The 25,619-nt window shown below is 41.9% G+C and overlaps 1 long non-coding RNA gene across 3 annotated transcripts in view; it reads left to right on the top strand.

The window, feature by feature from the left end:
* The window catches only part of LOC133376317 (uncharacterized), a 36,472-nt gene extending 11,451 nt beyond the window's left edge, over positions 1-25,021 (top strand). For 2 of the 3 annotated variants that reach the window (XR_009760451.1, XR_009760450.1), the window contains exons 2-3: positions 1,192-1,266; positions 24,908-25,021. This is a non-coding gene — a long non-coding RNA (uncharacterized LOC133376317). Of the gene's footprint in view, positions 1-783; positions 906-1,191; positions 1,267-24,907 lie in introns of those variants that run through there. The other variant, XR_009760452.1, reaches the window with a different exon arrangement.
* The last annotated feature ends 598 nt before the right edge of the window (positions 25,022-25,619 follow it).

The raw sequence follows: 25,619 nt of genomic DNA, 5'->3' as shown, positions 1-25,619 counted from the left end.
TGTCTACTTTTAAAGAAAAGAACTTGAGATACTGTCAGTCCAACCCTAACCTACATATTCTTGGAAGTAATTCCCAGCTAGGGTAGCCAGGTACTTCTGTACCTTTAATAGTTGCGTAGAAGACAGAATTTCAGCAGGTGTAACTTGCAAATATTATTAAAGGTGCTGGAAGCTTAGAGTCTTTTTTCACCTGATCATCCTAACTCCCACTGAGATCAGTGAGAATTACTTCCAAGAGACAGTGCTCAGGATTTCAGCCCGTGGTTTTCAAATGTTGTCTGTAGCAGGAGTAGCCATAGTGGTGCCCTCTAGATGCTGCTGGACTATGACTTCCATCATCCTTCACCATTGGCTGTGTCAGCTGAGGCTTATGGAAGCTGAACTCCAGCAACATTCTGGAGAGCACTACATTGTCTACCCCTGGTCTATATCAAGAGCTCATTTTTGTAGTGTTGGAAATGTTATTTTTAATGCTGAGGGGTTATTTTTGACTGTTGAAAATTTAGGAAGCTTTATGTGATATAGGGATAGTTAAACATCCACAGCTGCAGCCTGTCATTCTAAAAAGCCATCTTATTTGACCTTATAGCAGAGTATCCCCTGTTGTCCAAGGAATTGTATGGTAGATTGAATGCGATAAGGTGGCTGCACAATATTTGGATATAAATAATAAAAAGCATCTTGACTTAAAGTGGATATCTTCAAGAGAAATATCTTACCCAGCTATGTTTATGAAGGTCTTTAAAAACGAAAAATAGAAGTCTGGACCTCCCTCTGTAAGAGTTGTATATTTTACCAAGTAGTGCTTTTTCACATCAGAATGCTGTGGTAATAGGAAAATGCATAAATGTCTGCATGTCTGCTCAGAAGTAACCCCCATTAAGTTCATTGGAATTTACTTCTAGGTAAGTCTGTATAGGATTGCTTCCTTAATGTTCTTTTCTGGGCAAAACATACAGGAGCCCTCCTAAGTTTTAGACTTTACTTAAAAACTAAACCACACTTTTCTACACGGAAACCACATTGAAAATGCTTGCCAATTTAAAACTGCAATCACAAGCACACTCTCCAAGAAGTAAATCCCATTGAACTTGGTGGGACTTACTTCTGAGTAAACATAGCTGAGTTGGACTGTAAGATTCATATGAGGTTACTGGGCTTTAACGAGAACAAATTCTCTGCGTTATACAGGAACCTAAACTGGGAGCTGTGCCTCGTATTCCGTGGATCATTAGGAGAAATACAATCAAAGGAAGGTACTAATTGGTAAGTGGCCTCCATAAACATTTAAGGAAAAGGCTGTGGCTAGATTTTCCTCTTTTCAAAAGCAGTATTGGCACATCTCACTGTAGTCTTAGGACAGAGTACTCTGGCAGACAAGGCCCTGTTCAGGAGCTGTAAATTGTAATGAGAAAAATGTTGCATGCCTAGCTGGTCAATTAGGCTCAAGAATGCTTAATTTAATAAAATGAAATAAGCAGGGACAGAAAACCTGTATGGCACAGAATGTAGAACATAGCAGCTTGAGCAGAATGTTAAGATTTTGGCGGTTGTATTGAACTAAGGCGTACTCAGAGTAAACTCATTGAAATTAACGAACCAAAGTTAGTCATGTCTGTTAACTTCAATGGGTCTACTCTGAGTAGGAATAGCACTGGATACCACTCAGGTCCACTTTCTTCACACCATGCATAATCTTATACACCTCTTCCATGTCCCCTTTTATTCACATTTCCCGCCTTAACTAAAAAGCCTCTAATGCTATACTCTTACCTTATAAGAAAGTGGAGTTGCTCCTGCCCCTTGATCATTTTGGTTGCCCTTTTCTGAACCTTGTCCAGCTCTACAAAATCGTTTTTGAGGTGAGGTGAACAGTACTATACAGAGTATTTTAAGTGTGATGGCACTATAGATTTGTATAATGGCATTATCATATTGGCAGTTCTATTATTGATACCTTACCTAATGATCCCTCACATAATCTCTAATGATCCCTCACGTGGAGCTATCCAGTATGGCTCCAAAGTCTCATTCTTGGTCAGTCACTTCCAGTTCAGACATCATTATTTTATATGTGAAATTAGGGAAAAATTGTCCCAATATGCATCACTTTACAAGTGCTTATATTGAATTGCATTTTATTGTCCATTCACACAGTTTGGAGTGATTCTTTTGGAACTCTTCACTGTCTTCCTTTGTTTTAACCAGCCTGAACAATTTGGCATCATCATTAAACTTCGCTACCTAAGTGTTCACCCCTAACTCTAGAGCACTGTTCTTCAAAATTGGGTCCCCGGATGATGGACTACAACTCCCATCATCCTTGGCCATTGGCTGGGGTTACTGGGAGTTGAAGTCTGACAACATCTGCAGGTGTGCATCTGCAGGTGTGCATGCATTTGGGCACGTGGGGGAGGGAAGCCCTCAACTGCCGCAGCATCTTGGAGAGAGAGGTTGGGGAGGGGCAGAATGTAGGTGGAAGAAAGGGAGGACGCTGACCCACACACTTAGCTTCAGAGATGGGGGCGAGCAAGTCCTGAGCTTCCTCTCTTTGGCTCTGTCTGGGCCTAAGGTGAGATTGCAGATGATACAAAATTGGGGGGTATAGCTAATACCTTGGAAGATAGAAACAAAATTCAAAGGGACCTTGATAGGCTGGAGCATTGGACTGAAAACAACAGAATGAAATTGAACAGGGATAATGCAAAGTTCTACACTTAGGAAAAAGAAACCAAATGCACAGTTATAAGATTGGGGATACTTGGCTCAGCAATACGACATGTGAGAAGGATCTTGGAATTGTTGTTGATCACAAGCTGAATATGAGCCAACAGTGTGATGTGGCTGCAAAAAAGGCAAATGCTATATTAGGCTGCATTAACAGAAGTATAGTTTCCAAATTGCATGAAGTATTAGTTCCTCTCTTTTCAGCACTGGATAGGCCTCATCTTGAATACTGCATCCAGTTCTGGTCTCTGCACTTCAAGAAGGATGCAGACAAACTGGAACAGGTTCAGAGGAGGGCAACAAGGATGATCAGGGGACTGGAAACAAAGCCCTATGAGGAGAGACTGAAAGAACTGGGCATGTTTAGCCTGGAGAAGAGAAGACTGAGGGGAGATATGATAGCACTCTTGAAGTACATGAAAGGTTGTCACATAGAGGAGGGCCGGGATCTCTTCTCGATCGTCCCAGAGTGCAGGACATGGAGTAATGGGCTCAAGTTGCAGGGAGCCAGATTTCGACTGGATATCAGGAAAAACTTCCTAACCGTTAGAGCCATACAACAATAGAATCAATTACCTAGAGAGGTAGTGGGCTGTCCGACACTGGAGGCATTCAAGAGGCAGCTGGACAGCCATCTGTCGGGAATGCTTTGATTTGGATTCCTGCATTGCGCAGGGGGTAGGACTTGATGGCCTTATAGGCCCAACTCTACTATTTTATGATTCTATGATCTGGGTGGCTTCACAAATAAGAATAATTTTTAAAAAGAGGTGTCAGCGAAGCAGGAGCCAAGACAGGCAGGCTGACTGCCAGGAAGGAAGGGGGAAAGCAGCCTTTCCTTGTAGCCTTGCTTCTTTTTGCTTTACGAAAAGCCCTCTCCTCTCATTCTGAGTAAGGGCAGCAGCAGCAGCAGTGCGAGGAGACAGGAGTGAGCGATAGCAATCCCCTCTTCTTCCTGGAAGCTTCACCTTCAGCCTCTTTTGGCATCTGCCATATGTTTTAAAGGCAGATGCTTGCCCTAAAAGACACTCTGGTGCTTCAGCAAAAGTTCTCCCCTCTCATTTGGAGCAAGGGGGAGGTGTCATCTGCAGCAGCAGTGGGGAGCAGACAGCTTCCAGGGAGTGAAGACTTTTTAAAAATAATAATAATAAATAATTCATTTCTTTATTGTTCATGGTCCCCTCTGGATTATATCGTGGGCCCCATGGCAGTCACAGCCCCTAGGTTGGGAACCATTGCACTAGCTTTTAGACTTCTAAAGCAAAAAAACTTTTTTTTCATTTAGCACATCTCTCAGCAGGGAAGAAAAGCCTAGTTGCTAATTTCTCCCACAAAAGGCTTAGAGGCAGGTCGGTGAACTAGAGGATGATGATAGTGCTTAGCAGCATAGGTGCCATTAGCAGAGGTTACTGCACACTTTACTAAAAACATATGATTAGATGTTTACTTAGAGCTCTCAACATACAGAAGCTCAGCAGTGTCCAATACTTCTAAGCAGTCAGAATTTTGCAAGCATCTGGCAGTGCTAGACCATCATTAACTTCTTCTATTTAAAGCAGGGATGGAGAAACTCTGGACTGAATTAGGCCCACCAGGGGTCCTAGTTTGGCCTGTGAGCAGTTTTTCTCTAGTCACACTCACCTACCCCACTCCTGATGTGCAGACATGTCAGATATGAGATGTACGTTACAAAGTAGGAGAGGAAAGGACTCTTCAGCAGTGTACCTCAATTATGAAATAGCCTTTTCAGGGAGGCTAACCTGGCACCATCTTTGTGGTCTTTTCGGTACCAGGTGAAGACCTTTCTGTTCACCCAGGCCTTTTAAATAAGTAATCTGGGCCTCTGTGTTTTTTAAATGTTTTAATTTTGTGGTTGTGCCAACCTCTGTGGTTGTGGTGACTTCTGCAGCAGCAGAAAGTGATGGGTGGCAAGGAGGCAGTTAGCTGAGATAGGGAGAGTGGGGAAAGGTACATAGCTTTACAGCAGATCCCACCCCCTTGCAGAAGCACTGCTTCCAAGAGGCTGTTGTTTTTGGGAGACAGTTAACATCAGGACTAGCCCTTGCTGTGGCTCTTTTTCTACTGATGTAGGGTGGGCAGGGCCAGTGCCAGGGTGGCCAGGTTGGACCCTGGACAAGGGCCCTTGAAGGGCCCCTCCTTAGGATGAATGCGTGGGTAGCACTCCTGTTCCGCAGGCATGTGCACACGTATAGTACACATGCGTGCCATCAGTCAAGATGGCATCCAAGGCATCAGCCTCTTAGAGAAGTCTCGGCTGCCATCTTGGTTGATGGTAGGCATGCGTGTGCAGCGCAGCCAGCATTCACCACAGTGGTAGAGGTAGGTGGCACATACCCACCTTGTTAGGTGCGGAAGGCTTTAGTCATGCCTGGCGGCAGCCCTGAAATCAAGTAATAAATTTAATAACATTTATGTAAGCTTTTTTCTTTTTAAGGGTTTTATGTTTTACTTTGTGTTTCTACTTATTTATTGTAAAGTCACTCAAATTTTTTTTTTTTTTTAGCATACAAATGTCAATCAAACGGTGGTGGGAAGCAGTGGTGGTGGCTTTTTAGATCTTCTTTTGTGGTAACTGCTATTGTTTTCTGAGCTAGGACACACATTTCAGTAGATAGTTGAACTGAATGTTTTTCCACCCTTTTTGGAGTATTAATCAGCCTAGTTTGGGTTTAATTTTTGAACCCGTGTGCACGTTGACATCTACAAATATACAAAATATAGATAACAGGCTTACATATACTTTATGCAGCCTCAATATCTACTTTAAACAATATTGTGCCTGAACGTGTGATGTTAACAAAAATGCTGGAAGCAGAATAGGCAAGTGCAGTGTAGGACAGACTATTTTAAATTCAAGGTCAGATTCTAAAATGTATTGAGCTGCTGCTGCTTCAAAGCTACTAGTTTTCAAGAAAACTATTATCCTCTAGTATTCAAGGAAATTATCATTGCACTTCATCCTACTAAGGATCACCCTATGCCATAAACAATTTAACTAATTCAGGAGAGCCGGGGGTAAGGCAAACAAGGAGTTTGAGTGCAACTGTACAGCAGGGGTTCCACTTTACTGAGATTTTACACCAGAAGGATTTATCTGTATTTATCTAAACAACATATCCATACAGACAATAGAAACGACAACAAATGTATTTATCAATGTCCTGTAACCACAATGGAGCACTGGTTAAAATCCATTTAAACTGGAAGCAGTCTTTATCAAGATACTCTTTTATAGGTAATTGGGTCCTGTTACTGGTTGATTTGTTCTGAGGAGGCCCTCACTGTGTTTAGAATTTTATTTACAACATGCATGTTTACTTTTCACATGAGTTGGAATTCATTTGCTAGATAGGGCTGGAGGACATTGCTGGTTAGGGATGACTCCTCCTACAGGTCATGACAGGCAGGGTCTTGAAACGTCTTAGTCTCCTCTCCAGGGGTAGGAGTGGTCCCACCCTCCAGACTGGCCCTGCCTGCGGTCTGTGAAGGTTGGCTCTTTTCTTCTCCAGAACTTCCTTTTATCTCTGTTTTTGCTGTTCTGTTCTTTCTGCTTTCAGTCATTCTCCTCTCCTTAATTTGTTAGCTATTTCTGTCTTCCGTCTCCGTCCTTTTCCATTTGTCTTTTTCTCCCACCCCCCACCTTCACACTGTGTGTCCGGGGCTTGGGAGGATTGTTGAGCCCAGCTGGGCTTTGTGGCGCCATGTTAGGTGTTTTTGACACTGATGGGACTGATGAGACTAGAGACAAGAAGAAAGCTCTACCAATGGCTAAAAAAGATGAATGGAAGAACAGGCAGAATCAGTTTTTTCATTCCTCAAGGTGGTTCTCCAGATTTAGAGAACAGTCTTCCAGCAGGTTTCGCTGGGGCAGACAGAACAGAGGTGGTGGTCACATCTCCTCAACAAAATTGGGAGTCACGTCTTTTTCCTCAGAGAGATCCCAGAAGGGTGCCCAAAAGGACACCTGACTGGTGTCCTCCAGGGGTCTCTCACGGGGTGGGAGCAAGGCTGCTGGAGTTTGTTTCCCCGGTGGAGAGACATCACTTCGGACAAATGGGTGCTGGAGACCATATCCATGGGATATGCAATAGAGTTTGTCCAAGTTCCACACAATCTGTTCTTGTCCACTCCACAGTCTCAAAAACTGGAGAAGCACCAAAGTTACTTGGATGCTATTCAGCATCTACTGAGCATTCAGGCTATCGAGCCAGTAATTCCCTCAGAGAGGAAATCAGAGGTCTATTCATTCTTTTTCTTAGTAGCCAAAAAGAATGGTGATACCCGGGCCATCTTAGATCCATAATGGCTCAACAGGTGGGTGTCCAAAAGACATTTCAGAATGGAAACTCTTCGATCCATAACAGCGGCTCTAAGAAAGGTAGATTGCTTGACCTCTGTGGACCTCTCCGAGGTGTATCTGCACATTCTAATTCACAGGCAACACAGGCGTTTTCTCCAGTTTTTATATGACAACAGACATTTCCAGTACCGGGTGTTGTCTTTTGGCCTCCCCTCAGCACCGAGGGTGTTCACCAAAGTGCTGGTGGCCTATCTCCAGACAATGGGGATCTGCATACATCCCTACTTGGACAATATATTGGTGAGACCACCATCATAGAGCCACTCCCGTATAGACACCAATTCTTGAAGCATTGGCCTGGCTTCAAGGGCTGGGTTTTGTGGTAAACACAGAGAAGAGCATGTTGATCCCATCCCAAGCGATTACACACTTGGGGGTGCCACTGGACATGCACCTCCTCTGAATGAGTCTCATGGAAGAAAGGGCATTGAAACTCAATCAACTGCTTCTGGAAGCAACTTCATCTCCTGAGATGGACCTGATGCTTCTAGCTCGTCTCCAAGGCTCATGGTGTCGTCATATGATGTGGTTCCATGGGCTCAATTCCACTCGAGGACTCTACAACAGCTTCTTCTACCCCACTAGTCCGGCGCAAACACTTGATAATAATTCCTCCAGCAGTGAGGGCAGAGCTCAGGTGGTGGTTGAACTCCCAACAGTTGACCTAAGGGGTCAGCCTGGAAGATGTGCCACGTATAATCATGACATCAGATGTGAGTCTATATGGATGGTGGGCTCACCTGGATCACTGTGTGGCACAGGGCACCTGGTCAGTGGCAGAATCGGAGCTCAGTATAAATGTCTTGGAGTTACAGGCTATCAGGCTAGGCCTGAGGGCTTTCGTGTCAGAGATCAAAGGACAGCATCTCCTTATGTGCACTGACAACTCATCTGCGAAGGCGTATGTCAGCGAACAAGGGGGCACTCAATTGAGGGATCTAATGCTCAAAGCGGAGCATCTGCTCAAATGGGTGGAGCGTGGCTTTCTTGAAGGCCAAACACCTGGTGGGCACAAACAACGTTGTAGCCAACTGGCTCAGCAGGACAGTGATCAAGGAGGCGGAGTGGCAGCTGAACCCAGCAGTTTTCACCAGGTAGTGTGACAGTGGGGTGAACTGATAGCAGATCTGTTCGCCACCCACGAAAATGCGCAGCTGGACAGATTCTTCACTGGAACACCATGTCCCGAGGCCCAGGGTACAAACGCTTTTGAGTTGCAGTGGCCACAAGGCCTTCAATATGCCTTTCCTCCATTCAGGTTGATACAGTGCACAGTTCAGCAGGTTTGGACCTTGAGGGCGGAACTGATTCTTGTGGCCCTGTATTGTCCAAGACGACCTTGGTTTCTGGACCTGTTGAATCTGTCAGTCAGAACTCCATGGCAGCTGCCAACTCAGCCGGATCTTCTGATACAGGGTCCAGTTTGCCATCCTCGCCCAGAACTATTCCAGGAAACAGCGTGGAGGCTGAGTGGCTCTGGTTGAGAGACATGGAATTCACAAGGGAAGGGTTAAACACTCTGCTAGCTTTCTGTAGGCAATCCATGAAAAGGGTCTATTCCTCTACATGGAAGGTCTTCTTGTCTTGGTGTTCCAAGAATGAGGCTGAACCATTGTCCAGGGATGTTCCAAGAATGAGGCTGAACCATTGTCTAGGTCCTCTTGGGGTTTCTTCAGTCAGGTCTGGATAAGGGGTTGAGCGCAGCTACAATCAGGCGTCAAGTGGCTGCCCTTAGTAGCATTCTATTCAGTATGGGGGGGTCCTTTGTTCTCGTCCAACCCTTTAATCAAGCACTTTCTAAAAGGGGTTGTACTTGTTCTCCACAGATGATTCATAGGTTCCCAATCTGGAACATTAGCTGGGTCCTGACGGCGTTAGCAGTTCTGCTGTTCGAACCAATGGCTATCTGTCCCTTGAACTTGCTGACTTTTAAAACAGTATTTCTGGTATCTATTACCTCAGCATGCAGGGTTTCTGAGTCGGGGGCCCTATCTTCAGACCCCCAATTGTGTGTGTTCCATCAGGACAAGGTGGTCCTCCCCCCAGACCCGTCTTTTCTACCTAAGGTCAACTTGGTTTTCCACAGGTCCCAGGAGGTGGTTCTGCCTTCTTTTTGTCCCACTCCCTCCTGCGCTCAGGAATGTAGATGGCATTCCTTAGATGTGAAGAGCGCAGTTCACTTCTATGTAGACTGTACACTAGAGTTTAGGAGGTCAGAGGCTCTCTTTGTGTCTTTATCTGGGAAATTGAGAGGGTGCAAGGTGACCACCTCATCTATTTCCTGCTAGCTAAGGGCTGCTATAGCCCAGGCATATGAGGCATTGGGTAAGGGACCCCCGTTGGGTACAACAGCACACTCAATTCGGGGGGGGGCTGCCTCAGCGGTATGTAAGGGGGGTTCCTGATTGTGGATACCTGCAGGGCGGCCACCTGGGCCTCCCCACGCACTTTCATCAGGCACTACAAAATAGAGTCATTTTCCTTAGCTGATGCTGCATTTGGTAGGATGGTACTCCAAAAGGTGTTGCCTCATTAGACAGAGGAAGCCCACCCTTTGTATTAGTATACTACTCTGTTATATCCCTAACCAGGAATGTCCTCAAGTCCTATCTAGCAAAAACGGAAATTTTCCTTACCGTGATTTTGTTGGTCAGTGAAGCATTATGTGAGACTCACAGACAGGGTTTTTAGCAGAGAAAGGAAAACCTGAAGCAGAAGGGTTAAGCTGGAAGAACAGAGCACCAGGTTTGCCAAGGTCAGCAGCTGGCTGGCAAGCAGATAAGAAGGGATTCTTGCAGAAGCTCTGTGTGGGGGAAAAGTCGTTTTGTTGAGAGAACTGTGTCTAATGTCTTTGCCTAGTAAAGACTCTTACAAGAAACTTGCCTGGCCTGGCTTATTTACTGTTCTATGCGACACTTGGATTTCTTCCTTGTATGATCTCTATACGCACGCACCGACAGGGGTTATGGGCCCAGCTTATCATACAAGGTAACGGGTTCGAGAGTCGTTGACGTGACGTTGTTGCAGAGAGAAATGAAAGTGCGAGAAAGAGGCAAGTAAGAGTGGGCAACATGGCTGTGAACCTATTATCCGGGATGCCGATGGAGAGGCTGAATGCTGTAAACTACTCCAGCTGGAAATGGAGAATGAGAGCAGTTCTGATTAAAGAAGATTTAAATGATGTTGTAGAAAAACCCCCTCCGGCAGCTCCTGCAGCAGCATGGTTGAAGAAAGATGAGAAAGCGAAGGCTTTTATTACTCTGGGGCTGTCTGATTCTCAACTGTTGCTGGTGAGTAATGAGCCAACAGCTAATCAGATGTGGGAGAAGCTAAGAGCCGCTCATGTGCAGCAAACTGCAGGGAGCAGGCTGTGTTTAGCACGGAAACTTTATCAGATGCGTTTTACAGAAGAAGTGACTATGACAGAGCATCTGGCTGAATTTCGTAGATTAAATGCTGAGCTGCAAGATAGAGGAGTGCATCATAGTGACATTCAGATGGTCTATATACTGTTATCTTCATTTGATCAAAAATGGGATGTCATGGTCTCGAGCTTGGAAAGTTTACCAGACGGAAATCTAAATTTGGACTTTGTGGAACAGAAACTTCAACAAGAGTGGAATAGAAGACAAGAGAATAAGAAAACAGAGTTAAAAGAGACTGTGGCTGTACAACAACAACAATATCAAAGAAACAGGCAAGAGAATAAAATATGTTATTTTTGTGGGTCTCGTGGACATATACAGAGACATTGTTTAAAGAAGAGAAATAACAGGGACTTTGGAAGTCAGAGAACAAGCGTGAACTTTGTTACTAAGGAGGACAATAAACTAATTAACTCTAAGTGGCTTCTCGACAGCGGAGCGTCTAATTGCCTGATCACAGACTCTAGTTTATTTTACACTTCAAAGCCGATACAGGAGAAGATTTATCTGGCTGACGGATCGACTCAGGACGCGATTGCAAGAGGCACGCTCAGGTTATGTAATTTGGGAACTATATTGACAGATGTGTTATTGGTTTCTGGTTTAAAATATAACATTCTGTCAGTGAGAAAATTGGCTCAAATAGGTTGCAAAATTACATTTGAAGGGGATAGATGTTTTGTGAGAAAAGATGGTGAAATATGTATGCAAGGGAAATTACAGAACCAAATGTTTATGGTTGAGAGCAAGCTTGATAAACCCACGTGTGCCTGGATAGGAGTTAATAAAAATAAACATGAAAATTGTTTACATGAATGGCACAGAAGATTGGGACACGCACATTTTGAAAAAGTGAAAAACACCCCAAAGCATAGTCAAGATTTGAAATTAACACATTGTGAGCATGTGGATGAATGTGAGGTATGCTATAAAACAAAAATGACTGTGACTCCGGTAAATAAGAGCTGTGAAAGCACGACCACTAAACCCTATCAGCTCATACATGTGGACTTGGCTGGACCTTTCCAGTGTTCAAAAGGTGGAGCAAGGTTTTATTTAGTGATTGTGGATGATTTCTCCAGATTTACACATGTATTCTTATTGAAAAAGAAAAGTGAAGCAGAAGAGAAATTAAAGGCATTTATACAGAGGATAGAGACTCAATATGGGGTTGTTATCAAGAATATCAAATCAGATCAAGGTGGGGAATTTACCAGTAATTCATTTAAAACATATTTGGAAAAGAAGGGAATAATACAAAGTCTCACTGCTCCCTTCAGCCCATCCTCCAACGGAACTGCAGAGAGGAGGAACCGGTCATTGCAGGATTCAATGAGAGTCATGCTAGCAGATGCAGATATGAATAACACTTATTGGGGTGAATGTATTCTGTACACTACATACATTCAGAACCGTCTTGTGCACAGAGTAATAGGCATGTCTCCATATGAGAAGTTGACTGGAAGAAAGCCCAGGGTGAAACACATAGAACGTTTCGGGGCAAAATGCTGGGTACACGTTGCAAAACAGAAAAGGCATGGTAAATTAGGCTCAAGAGCTCAGGCAGGACGCGTTTTGGGATTTCAGAATTCATATTATAGAATTTGGTTGCCTGAGAAACAACAATTAGTGTTAAGCAGAAGCATAAAGGTGATAGATAAACCTTGGAGAGACAGTCAAACAGTTATCCTTGAAGGTGCAAGCAAGCAGGAAGCAGCAGATGTTCCTTTTGGGCATCAAATTCCATTAAGAACTGCATTGACTGATCTAATACACAGTGGCAAACGTACTGTAAAAAGACTGAGGAGTGAAGACATGGCAATGCAAGATACAGAAGTGCCAGGTACTAGTGCAGGTCCAAGTAAAATCGAAAGTGAGGAAGAAATGGAAATAAATAATGTTAGGAGATCAGAAAGAAAAACGAAAGGACAACCACCTCAGAGATTCACATTTAATGTTACACAACAGAATGATGAGACAGATGAATATCCTGTAGAATGGGAAAAAAGAAGGGCCAAAAGATAAAGAAACAATGGATCTCATGTGGAAGTTTTGTATTGAGGAATGAAATATAAAAATGTGTTAACAAATAAAAGTGAACAAAACATTGTGAAACTTGTGTGAATAAAGAAATAAAACCTGAACTGAAAATGTAAATAGAAACTGTAAGGAAACAAACCATGTACTGATGTGTATTGTAATGAAAAGTTAATATTATAGAAATGTAATGATGAACAATGAAGTTTTGTAATCTGTGAGTCTCAGGTGGGGGCTGTTGGTCAGTGAAGCATTATGTGAGACTCACAGACAGGGTTTTTAGCAGAGAAAGGAAAACCTGAAGCAGAAGGGTTAAGCTGGAAGAACAGAGCGCCAGGTTTGCCAAGGTCAGCAGCTGGCTGGCAAGCAGATAAGAAGGGATTCTTGCAGAAGCTCTGTGTGGGGGAAAAGTCGTTTTGTTGAGAGAACTGTGTCTAATGTCTTTGCCTAGTAAAGACTCTTACAAGAAACTTGCCTGGCCTGGCTTATTTACTGTTCTATGCGACACTTGGATTTCTTCCTTGTATGATCTCTATATGCACGCACCGACAGATTTTCTATTTGTAGATCAGGCTGGAGGACATTCCACCCACCTCTCTTTCCTCTGCTACGGCTTTCTGGAGCGAGGGGTTGGGGGCTTAGGGCTTCTGCCAGCGTCTTACATTTTCACATGATGTTTCGTAATGTGTGTCTCCACTACTGTGTGATGTTTTTCTCCAGTTGTCTGGTTCTGTCTCTATTACCTTTTTTCTAGTTATTACCTTGTACAGGCTTCTACTCAAAGAACGTCTGCGTGGTTGGAGTTAATGGGATTGAGGAGGAGTTCTTGCTCTGTCAACTCCATCTGGAGGGTGGGACGATTCCTCCTCCTGGAGATGAGACTAAGACGTTTTGAGGCCCTGCCTGTCATGAGCAGTAGGAGGAGTCATCCCTAACCAGGAATGTCCTCCAGTCCTATCTACAAATAGAAATTCACAGTAAGGAAAACTTCCGTTTTTTCATTCTTCCCTTGCTTTCTTCTTCCTACTGGAGGCCTTAGAGTTCATTACCAGTAGCCTACTGACCTTCTCCCCACTGTATCCCAAATGGTTTCCATGGCCTACATGTAAGTCCTGACCCCCTGGTCTGGGCACTCTCACCTAAAAAAGATGATTGTGATGTAGCACATGGACCAGTACCTTCTAAATTTCTGAGACCTGATGTTACTTGACCCATGAATTTAGCTTAATATTCTTGATGCTACTTTATCTGCAGGTTTTCGTTTCAGAAAAATAAGGGCAATACAGGGCCACTTAGTTCTTATTACATAGCAAGGATCACCGCTTGTTATGTATAAGGCTTTATTTACAAGAGAACATTCATCTGAAGTAGTGGCTGCAAAAACTGCTTCCCACCTACTTGAGAGGAAAAAAGTGAAGCAGTCGAGACTTCTTATAGAATAAAGGTGACAGAGTACAAACAGCAATGGCTAATAATTCTCCATTACTTTGGGTAGCACATTAAAAGGTTCTGAGTTATAAAACTCTGTAATGGTGTTCCACAGAGCAACTGCAATACTTTGTGTGTGTTTAAAGATAGAGGCAAATGCATTTGTTTAATCTATCTTTTAAAAATCTAGAACTTGATTAATCTAGTAACAGGGTGTTGAGAACCCAAGTTCTTTAATTCTGTCCTTTGTCTTAGCATGGCTTTGAAAATTCAGCAGTTTATAAGTTTATAAGTGACTTGGTGAATATTCACACTGCTATGTAATATCTGGGTGTTGGAGGCTTTTGTGTCTGTCTCCATCCCCTTCCTAGTTATCAGGAGATAACATTTGTGAATCTGCCTGATTCACATACAACAGTAAACCATGGTTTAGTGCTACATGGAGGAGCAACCACAAACCAAAGTGTTAGATTCATGTGTTTCCCTTCCCCTTGTCTTGCATGGCAGGAGGACTTATACCTAATTTAATTTCACTTTTAAAGAATCTCAACCTTATACCTAAGAGTAACTTGGGATCTTCGCTTACAACAAACTTTGGTCAGTTTTATAATATATCAACTTCAAACCCTGAGTGGCTTCAAAAGAGAGGAAGCATCTGAAAAATGACAGGACTGGTAAAAAAGAAGTTGAAAGGGAAAGTTAAAAGGTCAAAGAGATATATCATCATTTATTTGTATGCTGCTTTTCCACAGCTGAGCCATGCTCAAGGCGGCTTACAACCTCGAAAAATTACATGATTCATTCTGACAGTTACAAAAATAAAACAAAATATAGTCAAACCACAGTCATAAGCAATAAACTAATGAAAACATCTCTATAAATATACAATAAAATTAAGCAATCTCCACATACTTCATAATAATGTCTAACTATAAAAATACAAAGCTATACTCCCTAAAACAGCAAAAGTGCACCTCTAAAATTAAATCTTGACCCCCAAAAGAACTCCTTAAAAATATCCCCAGTAGCCTATAGACATCCTGAGCAGCAGGTCTTTCAGGTTTAGTAGCAAGATGGCTCCTCGCCCTTTCAGCAGTTGCTGCTTTTGTCCTTGTTGTCTTGATCTTGATCAATGATCTTGTCCTAGTTGAACATTCTGGGGAAATTAGTCCTATTTCCATCTCCATGTCCTCGGGCTTGCTCAGCTGCTGCTCCCTGGGCTTCTGCTGCTGCTGGTTCATGTGTGGTGGTGGCGGGGGGAGCTCGGGCTCGGGGGCCTGGGCCTTGCCTATGAAGGAAACTCCTCCTGCCACTCTCTGCCTTCTACATCTCAATAACCCGATAAAAGGCTATTTGAAATCACTTGACATATAAGACTCCTCCGTTTCGAACACAACGCAGGGGTGGGGTGGGGGAGGAGATTATTGTTTCTATTTTCATTGGCTTTGCTTGCGCCTCCAACATCTCATGTGACCATTGTCAACGGATCAGGCAGCACCGGGCGGAAGTTCCTCTATTCTGAGGATTTATGGTTAGACTAGATATATACTACACTAGATAGATACTATATACTAGATAAATATAGACTATCTCTAGCATCAAAGAAGGAACAGCTTTATTATTTCTGGTTGCAGAAAAAATGTCTGATAATGTTGAATGGCCTTTTCTATTTGAAACCACTGGAAGCATATACATTTGGTGAAAAATTGAAAACATGGCTTCAGGCAATGTACTCAAACCCAAAGGCAATAAGTGTGTATTAATGGGCTATCATGAGAAATGTTTAATTTGACTAAGGATACTAGACAAGGTTCTCCTTTATCCCCACTATTGTTGTTATGGCAATAGAGCCACTTGCAGCTAAAATTAGGCAATGGAAGAACATCAGTGGAATAAAAATAAGTATGAGGAAAAGATTAAATTATATGTGGATGATATAGCCCTAATGTTGACAAAACCTATACAATCAGTCAGGGAGGTAGAAAAACAATTAGCATAATATGGAAATATGGCTGGATATAAGCTGAATAAGCAGAAAACAGAAGTGATTGAGATATGAATATGCAGACTAGTGTTAAAAAACAAATCAATTTCACTGGATGGACAAACAGGTACTTTATTTAGGAGTCAGATTGACAGGCAGGACACAGGAGCTATACATAAATAATTATGAACTGTTATTAAAGGAAAATTAATCTTTAATATAAGAGTGGCAAAAACTGAATTTGGCTTTTTCAGGTAGGATCTCTGCAATAAAAATATTACTGAAAGCTAACTTTTTGTTCAACATAGGGTTGCAAGAATTATATAAATGGAAACAACTAATAAAAAAGCAAGGTTAAAATTCTGTGTGATTATTAAAAAAGGGTGAGTACCCAAATACTGAGTTTGGCTCTACTGTATGTGGCTAACTGTTTGGACTGGATCATAGTCTGGATCCAGTCTGGATTATAAACCCAAACTCTAATATAGTAAAATTTGAGTAAAAATTGTTAATAGTTCCCTTACATCAAACTCTATGGGCAAACACCAAAGATAGATTTTAATAAGTGAAATCTATTTTTTTTAACTAAGTTAATTCTTTAACTAAGGGTTTGGGATAGAGTTAGTATCCCCATTGGAATCTCTATTAGATAAAATAAAGAAGCACACGTCATCAGCATTTCAGCTATGGAAAGATAATAAGTAATTTGGAATATAGGATTTAGAATACATGAGAATGTAATGGATCTTCCAGAATTTGAAAAGCTAATTATGAAAAGCAAAAGCCATACTTCAGCAAAAATCTACTATCGTAACTAAATATTATTTGGAGCCTGACAAGGTAAAGGACATGAAGATCAAATGGGCTCAAAATATTGGGGAAAATGTTCCAGTAGAAGTATGGGAACATCTTTGGAAAACAACACATAGTTTTTCCCTAAACACAACAATTAGATAAAATTGTTACAATATAATAAGCAGATGGCACATTACTTCAGTTAAAATTGAACAAAAAATTGGCAACAAGCTGGAAAATGTCAAAAAGAATCTGGAGAGTACTTTCATTTGTGGTGGAAATGTGAGTAGGAAAACAATATAAGCAAGCAGGTAAATGAAATTATAGGCTATCAAATTTCATTATATCCAGTGATTTACTTAGTGAGTTATGTGAAGGAATATTATCTATTATAGAGTGGTATGATAAAATGTGGGAATTTGCCATAATGCTAATTAACTCATTATTTGAGAAACAAAGAAGGCAAACAAAGTAATAACTGTCTTATAAATAGATGGACAGATTGTATTTCTTACTGTAATAAGCAGAGATGGATATCTAATACAAGTTATGCATGTATAATATTTTCATATGTATAAGGGGATTTATGCTGGCCAGCAGGCAGCCAGGTTGCGCACTGGCTGAGGGGCCCTGGTGCTGAGAGGGGCCCTTGTTGCTGGGGCTGAGTGGGTATAGCTCCTACTCCACTATCCACACTAGCATTGGGTCATGGAGCATGTGCCCCACAACCCTGTGCTGACGTGAGTCAAGTGGCAGCCACCCTCTCAGGACACCCCTTACCACCAGCATGGACTGGTTGCCCAACTTCCTATGGTGCCACAGTGCTGTGTCAGCTCATTGTGTGCATGCTTACTATCACCCAGGGGCATCAATACCCCCCCACTATCTTGGGTTATGGCAGACGTGTGTGTAGTGTGCTGATCCATAACACGGCTGGGCCTATTTAAGCTCTTGGTGGCAGGAGTTGCCAGTGCTGAGGAGTCATGCAGTCTGGTGCCCAAGGACCCACTGCAGGCTGGTGCTGGCCCTGGATTTATGGAACCATTATGGTGAAATTATAAAAACCTGAAAACGTGATCTATTTATTTATTTATTTATTTATTTCATTTTTAAACCGCCCATAGCGAATAGCTCTCTGGGCGGTGTACAAAAGATTAAAAGTACAGAAATACAAAATATCACAATAAATAAACTGAAACAAAGAGATTTAAAATTGTAACATTAAATGCATTAAAATGCCTGGGAGCATAGCCAGGTCTTAACCTGGCGCCGAAAAGATAGAAGCGTCGGCGCCAGGCGTATTTCTTCGGGGAGGCTAGTCCACAATTCGGGGGCCACTACAGAAAAGGCCCTAGATCGAGTAACTGTCCTCCGGGCTTCCCGATGGGTTGGTACCCAGAGGAGGGCCTTAGACGCTGAGCGAAGTGACCGGGTCGGTTCATAGCGGGAGAGGCGTTCCACAAGATACTGCGGTCCCACGCCGTGTAAGGCTTTATAGGTCAAAACCAGCACCTTGAATCTAGCTCGGAAGCAAATAGGTAGCCAGTGCAAACGGGCCAGAATAGGTGTTATATGCGCTGACCGGCTGGTCCTCGTCAGCAGTCTGGCTGCTGCGTTTTGCACTAGCTGAAGCTTCCGAACTGTCTTCAAGGGCAGCCCTACGTAGAGCGCATTACAGTAATCCAACCTAGAAGTTACCAGAGCATCTATCAGGATGTATAAGATTGATGAGCTTCATTTTTGTTGTACTAACAAGTATATTATATAGAATACTTTTATTTGGTATATTGAGCAGTGTAAAGTTTAGTGATTATTCTGTAACAAATAATTTCTGTATGAATATTAGAAAATAAGTATTTATATAAAATTAAAAGCAACAGGACAGATCTGTCCTGTACGGTTGCCAGGTCAGAACAGTTGCCAGAGATTTCAGGGGCAGGCCCTAGTGATGTCATGGGGGTGTGCCCTAATGATGTCATAGGGGCAGGCCCTAGTGATATCATAGGGGTGGGCCCCAGTGATGTCATTAAGCATGATACAATGAGCATCAACCATAGTTGCTTGGAGTATACCACTCAAACAAGAATTTCTCGGATTGGAAATTAAGATAGAAATGTTAGGTAAATGAGGGTGTTTCCAGGTCCAGCTGAAGTGATGGGATCATCCCTTCTCACCTGCTTAGAAAGCCTGAGTAAGGAACATTCAATCTAGCCTACTTGCTTCTGGCAAGAAGGGTTTAAGTGCTGTCAGACCAGGCCAGTCACCAGAAGGCCATTGTAGGACGAAAGCCTAGTGTTATGGAGATGTTAGATGGGATCACTCAGGACTAAAGATGGATGCCCCTGAAGGCCGCAATTCTAAACACATTTACTAAGGAACTAAGCCCCATAGAACTCAGCAGGACTTACTTCTGAGTAGATATGGGTAGGTTTGTGCTGTTGGTCAGGCTTGAGTAGGGATCCTCTGCAATGATATCCATATCAAAGCAGGGTTGGCAACCCCCTGCCTGGAATGCCCTGCCTGCCTTTTAACGTGGCTGCTCCAAACTTTTTTACAAACTTGACCCATCAGTGCAGAGAGAGGTTTGAGAAATGAGTAAGAGTTAAGAAGATTCTCTACTCTTTCCTGCCTATTCTGTGGACTGCTATAAACTCACTTTGACAGCCAATCCATTTCCAGTGAGTAATAATTGACAGAGAGAAAGCACACATGGTTTGGTCTGCCTTCACAGGCAGTAAATTGGGAACAGCAGCAATTGAAGCCACATTTCCCAGTATGTGAATTCTCTTTTACCACTATTGGACAAGAAACAAACCATCATGCAAATAACAAGGTGCATCATCAGTGGGTTTTAAGGGGGTTGAGCTGACCACATGGAACCACTGTTGTTGTTTCTATGGATGTAAGGGAGTAAGGTCAAGAGGTAAATGAAATGCAAGTAGAAAAAGAAAAAAGTGATGATTTCCTAAATGCAATACCATAGCAACCACAAAAAGATTCCTATGAGTAAGACAGAAAACTTAGCATCCCAGAACCAGTCACGCTCCTTAACCAACTAAAAAAATCCTGGCCGCCAGTCAGCCAAGGTCACAGAAATCCCCATGCAGCACAACCTGACCCAGAGGCTGCAGTTAGTGCAGAATGCTGTGGCATGATTGCTGACGTGAGTGAGACCCTATCAGCATATAATACCTCTACTCTGAAATCTGCACTGGTTGCTGAATTGCTGCCAGGCCAAGTTCAAGGTGTGCTTTCCATGTTATAGGTCCCATATAGTACTTGTTCTGCTCTTGTAAGAACTCGATCCTTTAGTGTGGCAGTACCTACACTTTGGAACTCCCTGCCTGTTTACATTAGGCAGGCACTTCATTGTATTTATTTTGGCACCTGCTGAAAACATTTTTGTTTAGGCAAGCCTACCCAGGCATGTAGAAACTATTGTGTTTTTTATCTGTTTTTAACTCATTGTTGGTTTTATTATTTTGAATGTTTTTCAATACCTGTCTTTAACTGTTTCTGCTAATAATTTCATTGTTTTAATTCCTTCTATTAACCACTTTGAGGTGTTTTGTTTTGTTTTTTACAAAACAGCTGTATATAAATGTAAATAAAATACATATATAAATGTTGGAGTCACTGTGCCCCTTGGGTCTCTTTCCTCTTTTAGGCAGAAAGGAATCTGCTTTATACTGAGTCAGGTTGTTTGATACCATCTAGCTCGTTACTGATGATATGGACCAGCATATTGGCTCTCCAGGATTCCAGGCAATAGTCTCTTCCAGAGATTGAATTTTGGATCTTTGCATGCAAATCATGTGCCCTACCACTGAGCTACAGCCCTGTTTAAAAAAGTATCTTTTAACATTGTTCTTTTCAATTCACTAATGGATGCACAGCATTGTAGGGCAAATCTACACCATGCATTTAAAGCACAGTCAACATACATTTGAAGCACATGAATCCCACCACAGAATCATGGGAACTGTAGTTTGTTAACGGTGGTGGGAACTGTAACTGAGAGGGGGGGAAGTACATTACCCAGAATTCTTTGGGAGAAGTCATGCGCTTTAAATGAGAATTGGATGTACTTTAAATGTATTATGTGGCTTTGCATTACTTTATAAACTGTCTGCATATAAATCATTTTAATTACATTTTAAAATGGAAATAAACTACACAGTTTACTGGGTGACCATGGGCTATGCACCATCTCTCAGCCTAACCTGCCCCTCAGGGTGAAAACAACAGAGTGAGATCATGGCCACCCCAAGGAAGAAGGGCACACTTAAAATGTAGAGGAAATAATAATTTGTAAATAATAATTTACAACCATAGTGTGAAATCAGATACATATCAAGACATAGTATGAAGAAATATAAGCATGACTGTCAAAGATTTTATTATTTGCACAACCTGTAAAGATATTTATAGTGCAATCTTATGCATGTTTATTCAGAAGCAAGTCCCAATATATTCAATAGGGCTTACTCAGACAGGGAAGTATGCACAGAACTGCAATTCAGTGATAAGGAACTTCACTCACCCAATCCAAAATTCAGAATCATGCCACTTTAACTGTTTTGCAACTGTTTTATACTCATTTTGTGGTTATTGGATTTTAAAAGGCTTTATTTCTTGTTGTGGTTTCCAACCCTACCTCACAGGGTTGTTGGAAAGATGCCATATACACAAAAATTATTTATTTATTTATTTATTATTTCCATTTATATACCGCCCTTAGCAGAATAGCTCTCAGGGTGGTGAACAAACAAGATAAAATACAATATATCATAGTAAAAAATCACAAAAACATGTACAAACAAACAACAGAAAGCACAACAAAAACGAAATACAACACAAATTAAGAAGGATACATGTTAAAAGTAGAAAGATTAAGAAAATTAAAAGATTAAAATGCCTGGGAGCATAAAAAGGTCTTTACCTGGCGCCGGAAAGATAGAAGTGTAGGCGCCAGGCGTACCTCTTCGGGGAGGCTGTTCCACAACATACACCCTGTATAATAGTTTATTGTCAAAACCTTTCGGTCATTGCAGAACTTTTTTTTTAAGTATTAGTTCCCTGCCACATAAAAGCAGTGATACCTAAGTAAGCCCTGTCTAACTGCTTTTAAAAAAGGATTAGAGGGAGAAAGATTTATAACACAATCCTTTTCTATGTTCACTCAAAAGTCTCATTAATTTACAGCACAATCCTATCCATGTCTACTCAAAAGTAAGTCCTACTGAATTCAATGAGGTTAACTCCTAGGCAGGGCCGGCGCCAGAGGGCGGCCAGGTCAAGCCCTGGCTGAGGGCTCCTTAGGGTGGGTGGGTAGCACTCCCTTCCGCAATGCATGGCAACATTGGTTCCCAACCCTGCTGTGGATTGTGAGAGGGAGCTCCCAGGCACCCCCTACTGCTGCACAGGCCTGCACACCCCCCTGCCTCTCCCTTGACATAAATGCTGGTTACACTGCGGGAGCAAGCCTGCCATCAACCAAGATGGAGGCCGAGATTTCCCTAAGGGGCTGATGCCCCTGCTGCCATCTTGGTTGATGGCTAGCATGCACGCACAGCATGGGCAGCATTCACCAAAGGAAAGGTAGGTAGGTAGGACATGCATGCGGGTTCTGGGGCCTGAGGCAGGCTGGTGACCAAGGGCTTTGATATGCCTGGCGCCAGCCCTGCTCCCAGGTATGTGGAATTAGCATTGCAGCTTTACTCCAGAAAAGCTTAATATTGAGAAGGGTTTCAAAACAGGTTATAAGACAAATAAACGGCCCTCTTCAGCAGTACAGTAAAATTTAAACTTGTTTGACTCCTTAAGTAGAAAAGTATAACACTGCAGCATGTATACTTTTTAAAATGTCTCTTCAAAAATTATTTGAAGATAAAATGTATACCATTTTTGTAAGTAATTACAAAAACGTGCATGCACACTTTTATTGTAATTATAACTAAAATTGTTTACTGTGCATGCCCACCAGAATCCTGTTGTGATCTTCTGTTGTAGTGCAATCCTATGCATTTTTACTCAGAAGTCCCATTCCTGTACAGAGAAAGTATTCTATGCTGCTGAAAGCTATATATATACTGAATTCCTGATGTGAGACAAGCAGGAAAAGGACACTGTGGGTTTAGGTATTGCCTGGGGGTCAACAAATCTTGTCAACCACAACCGTGACTTCACTTATTGGCTAACAACCTGAAAGGGCAGGGATTAGAGCAGCTGGTACTAACAGAAGTTGCGGGGGGGGGGGGATGCCGACATTTTGGTTTATATCTTTTGAACCAGACCACCTAGAAACTTAATTAACCCTATTAATTAAGGTCAAGGAAGCAATTAGAGACAAGGAGACTTTCTTCAAAACTGTTTTTGTCAAAATGAGAACAAAAAAAAGATTACACAGATTAAATAGAAGCAGAAAATAAGGGATGCAAATTTTTGTTATCATCTCCTCTAAAAACAAGCAACAGAATTTCTTTATAAACATCAGAAGCAGAAAACCAGCTGCAGAGGCGGTTGGATTGTTGGATTACAAGGGCTAGTGGACCCTCTGGAGCTGGTTTTAAGGGTGTAGGGGAAGTCCCATTGTGCAAGTGGAATTCCAAATGTGCAGAATTGGATATGATCCTTTTTGTCAGCCTTCAGTGCAGAAGATGTAGGACAGATACTCGTGCTTGAATTGATATTTTCAGAGTGTGTGAAGAACTGAGGCAAATAGTGGTGAGAGAGATGAAGTTCTAGGCCTTATTGATAAATTACAAATGAACACGTCACTGGGCCTGGATGGCACCCATCCAAGAATGCAAATGTGAAATAGCTGGTCTTCTAAGAAAAATATGCAGCTTACATTTAAAATTGGTTTCTGGATGAGGAGATTGGAAAATGCAATCCCACTTTTAATCAAAGGAATGTAAAGGCAATGCAAATTACATTGCCTAAGACCATTAGCATAATGTATGTCCTGGGTAAATTGGTGGAAAACATTGTTAAAGATAAATTAGGCATATAGAATTGCAAGCCATGCTGAAGAATAATCAACATGGATTCTATAAAGGTATGTCCTATCTCACTAACATTTGAAAGTGTTGACAAGCACATGGATTGGGGTGATCTAGTAGATACTGTATACTTGAACTGTCAAAAAACTTTTGAGGAAGTCCTTTACACAAAGGTTTCTAAGCAAACTTAGCAGTTACGTGATAAGAGGATGGGTGCTGTTATGGATTATTTATTGATTAAAGATAAAGTAGGAGAGTGCAGGAATCGATGGACAGTTCATGCAGTAGAAGGAGGATCTATATTCGGACCAATGTTTTTTCAATTTTCATAAATAATCTGGAGTTAGGGATCAGGAGAGCAAGTTTGCCAATGTCACCAAATTATTTAGGGTGGTAAAAACAAAAAGGGACTGCAACTAGCTAAAAGAAATATCTCTAGGCTAGATTAATGGACATTAAAATGGCAGATGCAGTTCAGGGTAAGTAACTGTAAAACAAAATGGCAAAAAATCCCTATCTCATATACACTGATGTGGTCTGAGTTGATGGGCAAATGATAACAGCTCCATAAAAACATCAATTCGGTGTGAAGTGGCTGTGAAAAAAGGCAAATTCCATGTTAGGAGTCATTAGGAAGGGGACTGAAAATAAAACTGAAAATATCATAATGCCTTTATATATACCTATATTGCAATCACATGTGGGATACTGCATCCATATCTGGCCACTGCACCTCAAAAAAGCTACTGTAGAGCTGGAAAGGTACAGAGAACAGCAACCAAAATGATCAGGGGACTGGAGCAAATGCAGTCTAAATCCAGTTAGGCTAAAATGTGCCCGTCTATTCATATCTGGGACTAGCAGTTAAGGTGCATTGAACAACTCAGCAGAAGAAAACGTGCAAATAACAATCTAGCTATACCGTGGATAACAATTACGAAATTAACATTTTCCATTTTTAAAGGCCTAAATAAAAAACAAATCACAAGATTTTTTTAAAACTCTTGACTAGCAAATCCATCTCTTAAACTGCTTTTAAATGTGCAGAATACAAAAGCAAACTGATCAGAACTTCTAAAAACAAGTACTTATCTAAACCCTACTATGTAAACTGTTTTCTTCACAGATATCGGGAGAGAGAGATATTCTCACCTCCACCCACAAGGAAGTGGCGTTCTTGATCCTTCTTCAGTACTTCAAGGTTGACTGTGCAGCTAAATCAAACTTTTTTTTACTGCTGTTTTACCATGGGATGTATTAAATCTAAAAGCCCCTTCCCGCACACTATCCTAGATGATGGAAGCAGGGAAGTCAGCGAATATACTGCTGGATGTAACATAGATAAATCTTCCCTTATCCAGGCAAAGTCTGGGATGTCATCTTCAGCAAATCCTGCGGTGTTGGACTTTGCTCACCGTCTCTCCCTAGAGATTTTGGATCAAGCTGTGAAGCAATGGGCAATGGTTGAAAGCAAATACAGTGGCATCCCCTTCATAGAAAGTGACGATCCATGAATTACAAGGCTTGACTCCTCACTTTGTCAGGCCTCTCATGTTTTGGTGCTAGTGCAAATAAAGCAACATTCATACAACAGCAGTTGTGATTTTCGAAGACACCAGTTGTACAGATGCAGCTAGCCTTGATTGTGGTAATGTGATACCTTGCCTTTACTATTCAATTTTTAATAGAACCACAGCATCAAATGGTTCTAGGACTAGCACGTAACTTCGTGTTTCAGTACGTTGTGTTCAGTATCGACTGCAGCACTAAAAATGAACAAGAACAAGGCATCATGTGTTTAAAACCTGTGGCACAATGGGCATAAGTGGAAAACCAAG

The sequence above is a fragment of the Rhineura floridana genome, chromosome 2, assembly GCF_030035675.1.
Source record: "Rhineura floridana isolate rRhiFlo1 chromosome 2, rRhiFlo1.hap2, whole genome shotgun sequence".
NCBI classification, from domain to species: domain Eukaryota; kingdom Metazoa; phylum Chordata; class Lepidosauria; order Squamata; family Rhineuridae; genus Rhineura; species Rhineura floridana.
This window is presented reverse-complemented; position numbering and strand designations above follow the sequence as displayed.